The sequence below is a fragment of the Dromaius novaehollandiae genome, chromosome 14 (assembly GCF_036370855.1).
Source record: "Dromaius novaehollandiae isolate bDroNov1 chromosome 14, bDroNov1.hap1, whole genome shotgun sequence".
NCBI lineage: Eukaryota > Metazoa > Chordata > Aves > Casuariiformes > Dromaiidae > Dromaius > Dromaius novaehollandiae.
The window spans coordinates 21,417,553-21,424,130 of record NC_088111.1 but is presented as its reverse complement, the minus strand read 5'-3'; the positions used below and the strand labels follow the sequence as shown (position 1 = coordinate 21,424,130).

The following is a 6,578-nucleotide window of genomic DNA, read 5'->3' as shown; positions in this document are numbered from 1 at the left end:
TCTGGAGATTGTGTAGTCCAACTCCCTTGCTCAAAGCAGGGTCAACGGCAACAGGGTACTCAGGACCACATCCAGGCAGATTTTGAATATCTCCAGTGCTGGAGACTCCACAGTCTCTCTGCGCAACTCATTGCAGTGCTTGACCACCTTTTCCATAAATATTTTTCTTATATTTAAATGGATTTTTTTGTATTTCAATTTGTGTCCATTGCCTCTTATCCATTCACTAGATACCACAGAGAATCTGGCTCCATTTTCTTTACTCCCTCCCATCAGGTATTTATACATATTGATAAGATTCCCTCTGAGCCTCTTCTCCCCAGCCTGAACAATCCCAGCTCTCTCCGCCTCTTCTCATATGTCAGATGCTCCAAGCCCTTAATCATCTTTGTGGCCCTTCTCTGGCTTTGCTCCAGTATGTCCATGTCTCTTTTGTAGCAGCATGCCCAGAAGCAGACACAGCACTCCAGAGGCAGTCTCATCAGCGCTTACTAGATGGGAATTATCACCTCCCTTGACCTGCTGATGACACTCTTCCTAATGCTGCTCAAGAAGCTGTTGGCCTTCTTTGCCACGATGGCTCATTGCTGACTTATGTGTAGCCTGTTGCTCATCAGGCCCCCCACCAGGACTTCCCAGTCAGTTAGCCCCTGGCCTGTATCAGCACATGGTGTTATTGCTCCCCAGGTACAGGACTTTGCATTTCCGCTAACTGAACTTCATGAGATTCCTGTTGGCGTATTTCTCCAGCCTGCTGAGGTCCCTCAGAATGGTAGCACAACTATCTGGTCTATCAACCATACCTCCCAATTTGGCATCATCTGCAAACTTGCTGAGAGTACACTCTGTCCCATAATACAGGTTATTATCAAAAACATTAAACAGCATTGGCCCAGTATTGACCCCTGGAGTACACCACAGGGGTACACCACAGTGACAGGCCTCCAGCTGGACTTCAGGCTGCTGATCATAACCCTCTAAGGTTGACATTTCAGCCAGTTTTCAGTCCACCTCACTATTCTCTTATCTAGCCCATACCTCACCAGTTTGTCCATGAGGATGTCACGGGAGACGGTGCTGAAAGCCTTACTAAAGTCAAGATAAACATTCACTGCTCTATCCACTGAGCCAGCCATGTCATCACAGAAGGCTATCAGATCAGTCAGTCATGATTTCCCCTTAGTAAATCCATGCTGACTACTCCTGATCACTTTCTTGTCCTTCATACATTTGGAAATGGTTTCCAAGAGGATTTTCTCCATCACCTTCCCAGGCATCAAGGGGAGGCTGACTGGCCCATAGTTCCCTGGATAATCTCTCTTGGCCTTCTTGAATAGGAGTGACATTTGCTTTCTTTCAGTCCTCTGGAACCTCCCACAGCCACCGTGACCTTTCAAAGACAATTGAAATTGCAACGAATCAATCAGCTGCCTAAGCACTTGTGCATGTATCCCATCAGCTTCCATGTACTTGGCCGTGTCCCAAAGTCTTGCTTGCTCCAGACTTTCCCACTGGTCTCAGGGGCCTTGGATTCCTGAAGGCAGATCTTACCAGTAAAGACAAAAGCGAAAAAGGTGTTCAGTACCTTGACCTTTTCTATGTCCCCTGTCACCAGGTCCCCTCCCCACTCAGCAGCAGGCTCGGCTTACATCTTTTCTAGTCTTCCTTTTGCTGCCAATACACCTGTAGAAGCCTTTCTTGTTGCCTTCATATCCCTCACCAGGTCCATTTCCAGGTGAGCTTTGGCTTTCCTAACCCCATCCCTGCATGCTTGGACAGATGTCTGGGTCACCTGGCCCTGCTTTCAGCTCTTGTATGCTTCCTTTTTATGTGTGAGTTTTGTCAGGAGCTCCTTATTCATTCATGGAGGCCTCCTGCCACCTTTGCTTGACTTTCTGGAAGCGGAGAGGGACTAGGCTGCAGCCTGGAGGAGGCGATCCTTGAAAACCAACCAGCCTTCCTGGACCCCTCTTCTCCCCAGGACCATATCCCATACGACTTTTTTTTCCAAGCAGATCTCTTAACAAGCCAGTTAACACTTTCATTCATGGTCCAGGAAATGTTAAAAAAAGAAAAGGTGATGAGCAAACCAAAAAAAAAGGACATGTAAAGAAATTCTCAACTATCCTTCACTATATGAATGTATTTTTCATTTTTATTGCAGAGTTCTCAAAGAACATGAACATGCAGGTCAGTAGTATCCTCAAGTAGCACCCAGGAGGAGAGACTAGGAACACTATTCTGGCACCGAGGATTAATAGCAACAATTTCTGCTCTTAATCAGGGTTTAGTAAATATGGAAATCATCACAAATTTCCTATCCAGACATAAAACAAACAGTATCAGTTAATCACAGATTAATAATTCACCAGTGCAATAGAACCATGGAAAAAGCAATACTTTCCTAGCAGAATTCATGTATGGCATTCATATGGCATTGAGTGATATATGAAATATGTGGATGACTCTGGTCTCATTTTAAAAAATGGAATTCGGATTCAAAGAAAGAACTACAAAGACAGGCTATTAAGATGCCCAAAGAATGAAGTACCTATCATTTAAAAAGACACTAGAAGAATTTAATTTACCAAAACTAAGACACAGGAAGTATGATTGTTGTACATATCAGAAGTTACTCTAGGGACAGAGGACTATTTAAGCTCACAGGCAATGCTGGCAAAGGAACATGAAGCATCCATTAATAAATTCAGGTCAGAATTCAGAAGGCTCTGAATCCCGGGAAAGGAAATTCTGGAAGTGGCTTTCAATATTTTAAAATGGAGCTTATATCAATTTATGAAAACAATTATAAGATACATTTGTCTGTAAAGGGGACTAAACTACAAAGTGAAGGAGATTCTTTGTAAAGTGATGAACTATCCAGAAAAGAAAGGCAAACAGGAACCAAAGCCTGAGCCACAGTAACAAGCACAGGAATTTATACAATACTTTTTTAGCCTGTTGGCTAACCCAACTTTTCAAGAAAATATCTCTTTTTTGTGCGTGATGAATAATCAGATTTAGTAACTAAGGAGTGAAATCACAACAGATGCACAGCCTAATTGTGCCTATGTGATGGAAGGCATCAAGCAGGCTTTTTGCATATTTCAATACCAGTCATTGCTTTTCTTAAGTTTTGAAGTGAAGAACTAAGTCCTGAAACTGCAGAGGAACCATTCAAAAATCACAGTAACACAGTTCTGAGAATGTAGCGTAAGATGTATATGCCAACATCTCACTGTTATTTCATGTTTTCTGAAGAAGATATTTCCTCCCCTCCATAGAGGATATCTGCAGCATGGCCACACCTGTAAGTTTGCAAGCCATAATTAGAGAGCAAAAATTAAAGTTCTTTCAGACAGTGGTACCCTTTGGAAGAAGTTACTTCAGATAAATTAAAAATACAATTACATCATTTTGCTGTGTAAAATATATTACTTACACAAAAAGAGTAAGGTAAATTAGTATTTGCTTCTTCTGCATCATTGAACACCCCAAGGTCTTTTAAGTAAGTCCATCATTTGGCATCTATGCATCTTCACATCTCCTGCAGTACTAATATTAAAAGTTGCACATGTCAGAACATGCAGGCATGAAAAAATGTTTGAAATAATAATTATAATCAGCAGGACATTTTAATGGGGTATGCACAAAACAACAGAGTCAAACTGATACTTAGGTTTTAAAAAAACAATGAAAATTACTTCCAATCTTTATGTTTTTACAGCAAGATCTAAGAATGTTTGAGGATTTACAATCACACAATGTAGTCAGGTTTATTTTCCCAATTGCTGAGTGCAGTGAAAAAAAAAGGCTTATCTAAGAAAAAAACAGAAATTCTGAAGATCCCAGTAAGACATTAGAAAAAAAGTGTGGTTGTTTTTAACATTATTTGAATTGCTCTGCATTAAGTCATTTCCAGTTAATGGACTTCCTCAGATACAAAGACTTTTTCTTCTCTTAACTGTAGTCTAAATTTCATGTCTATTTTTCCATGATTACGTATGTTAGACAGGCCATCCATACTGTTGTTACACTTTGCAAATCTTCTAGAAAACAAGGCCAATTCAGTCTGCATGACACACCTCAAGAAGTCAGAGACAGAAAGGCAGAAACATTAGGGCAACATCAGTTTGTCTGCAGTCAATTCTTTGTCAGGTCCTGTCACCCCAACTGACAACAGAATAGCAACAAGGATGCTAACATGTTACTTGGGAACAAAGATGCTAAAATTGCAAGTTGTGCAACCCTGACAGCACTGCGCTATGGAAGGCTCTTGCAGTCCAGCAGTTATCACAAGGACATACCATGTAGGAGTATATAGGGAAATCTCAGCCTGCTCATTTAATACATTTAGCTCTCAGTGGCAGGATTAGTAGAGGAAATGTCCGAGCCCAATTTGGCTGAGGTGAAGAAAGACTGTGGTCCAACACTCCTTGAAATGATTGCAGCTGGTGATGGTAATTCTAAGCATGTAAAAGTGGTGTTGGTTACCTGTTCAATTCCCCCTGCTAAAACATGCCACCAAAAAGACAGGGAGATGGCTCAGCCTAGAGCGGAAACTGTGCCCTACCCAGGGCTCTTAATTTACTGGGGGAATCACACTAGGTAAGTGGGGCACACACAACTTCCCTAGGGTCCTGCTGGGCAGACAGTACAGTACTTCATGCACTCACTCCTGGTTCAGCACTGAATTTTGGAAATTGGCAAAAACAGCCATTACTCCCACTTCTCACCTCCATGTAGTGTGATGGCTTGAAGGTGCTTCTTAGTTTAAACAGGTGAGTGCGGAAGGCGGTGGACAATCCATGTGGTCAAAGAGGGTAGGTTTAGATTTGAAGGTGAACTGGAAGGCAGGCTCTAACCTGCATGTATCTGGTAGCACAGTCGCACCTCAAGGGCTAGCACTACAGCGTCTCAGGGCTGCAATTCACAATGGGAAAGCTTCTCTTGAGAGGTTTGCCAAGGTTACTACTCCCACTGCTGTGCATCTACACACTCTGCTAGCCCATGACCATGGCTCCTTGCAAATCCAAGGCTGAAAAAAGGCTTCCGGTTGCCTAAAGGGTTGAGGTAACCCAGTGCCAATTTCAGATTTTGTTAATGTACCGCCATTAACAAGGTCATGACACAAGGTCATTAACTGTCATAATTAGCAAGTATTCAGTAGCTCCTTCCAAAGCAGCTGGGCTATCCCTGCACCTGAGGCAGGACAGGCATGGAGGGGTGGGAACAGTCACTCCCACACCACAAACACTGGTTTTGCTCAGCCCTTGGGTTCCGATCTCCGCACTGAAAACATCAGTGTTTTTATCCTTCATCTCATAATAGCTGGTGTTTTCCCTGAGGAAGTGAAACAAGATCGCTTATCCTGTGGTATTAGTTGTCAGATGCTCTGAGTTGCTGAGCAAAGTTTGAGAATGTTAGTGGATCATGTAGCTTCGAAAGGCAAGGTCTATACTCTTATTTTGTCCAAGAGCTCAAGACTACATAACTTGCCTGTGATGAAGACTTGAACATAGTCCTGAAAGCACTGAATGACTGGAAACAGCAGATCTGCCCACTAGGCCTTCAGGGCTCTGCTAGGGAATAGATCAGGGCTGGGCAGGTTCCTTACCTTGAAGTCTCCTGCACTGCTAGCACAAATGCTCTGGGAAAGGCTCTGCATTCTCATGGAAGAACTGTCACATCTTTTTATTTTGTACAGATTTCCTCCTGCCCCCAAAAGTGTAATTAGACATACATTAATATTGTTTGTCATAATGTATTAATTACTTTCAGAGACTCAAAAAACTCTAACATCTCACTTTTCGTAAGAATTAGGAAGCTTGGCACCTCCCGTGCAGTCTCGTTTCTCCTGACAGCGTGGAACTCCCCACCGCACTGACTCTGCAGGTCCAGAAGAGCATTCCTGGGGGTACGAGTCGCCCCACTGCGTAGCGCTGCTGCCTCCCCGGAGGCAGGCGGCTGTAGCTTTCGCGGGTTGCCAGCGCCCCTCTCAGCAGCCCCAGGAGGAGGAGGGCAGCTCTGCCAAGGCCAGACTCCCAGCTCTGCTGGTGACCCCGCAGCTCCCCGTAGCAGTCAGCAGCCCGGCCCACCTCGAGGACATGGGAACGAGCAGCCTCGCCGGGGGAAGGCTGAGGAGCGGCGGCGCTGCCAGCGCTAGAGGCAGGCTGCTGCTCGCTGCCCTCGCAGGGCCGTCGCGGCCGCGAAGGCCCACGGGCGGGAGCCCCACGAGGCCTGCGCGCAGCCACGCTCCCACCGCCTCGGGGGTCACCGGCGCGCTCCGCGGCCGCGCGGCTCCCGGCCCCAGAGGCCGCCCGCAGCAGCGCCCCTGGCGGGCGGCGGCGGCACTGCAGGTTCCGGCTGGAGAGCCGCAGCGCGGCCGCAAAGCTCCCTGGGGGATGTAGTCCCGCACTTAGGCGCCCTTCTTCCCAAGCGGCCCCGCCCCGCCGTTCCCTTCGCCAGCTGGCCTCCGACACCTCCACCCTTCCTCCTTTCCGGCCGCAGGGATTCCGTCCTCCCGCGCAGAGCCGCGGCCTCCCCACATTCCTACCCCTCCGGCGCCGAACCACAAC

General features: G+C 45.9%; 1 long non-coding RNA gene across 1 annotated transcript; it reads right to left on the bottom strand.

Annotated features, from left to right (window-relative positions):
- Positions 1-2,137: 2,137 nt before the first annotated feature.
- On the bottom strand, positions 2,138-6,327 carry LOC135329971 (uncharacterized). The gene is made up of 2 exons (XR_010391684.1): positions 5,808-6,327; positions 2,138-5,715 (listed from the first exon to the last, which is right to left on the bottom strand). It is a non-coding gene; the product is annotated as an uncharacterized LOC135329971 (long non-coding RNA).
- Positions 6,328-6,578: the final 251 nt, after the last annotated feature.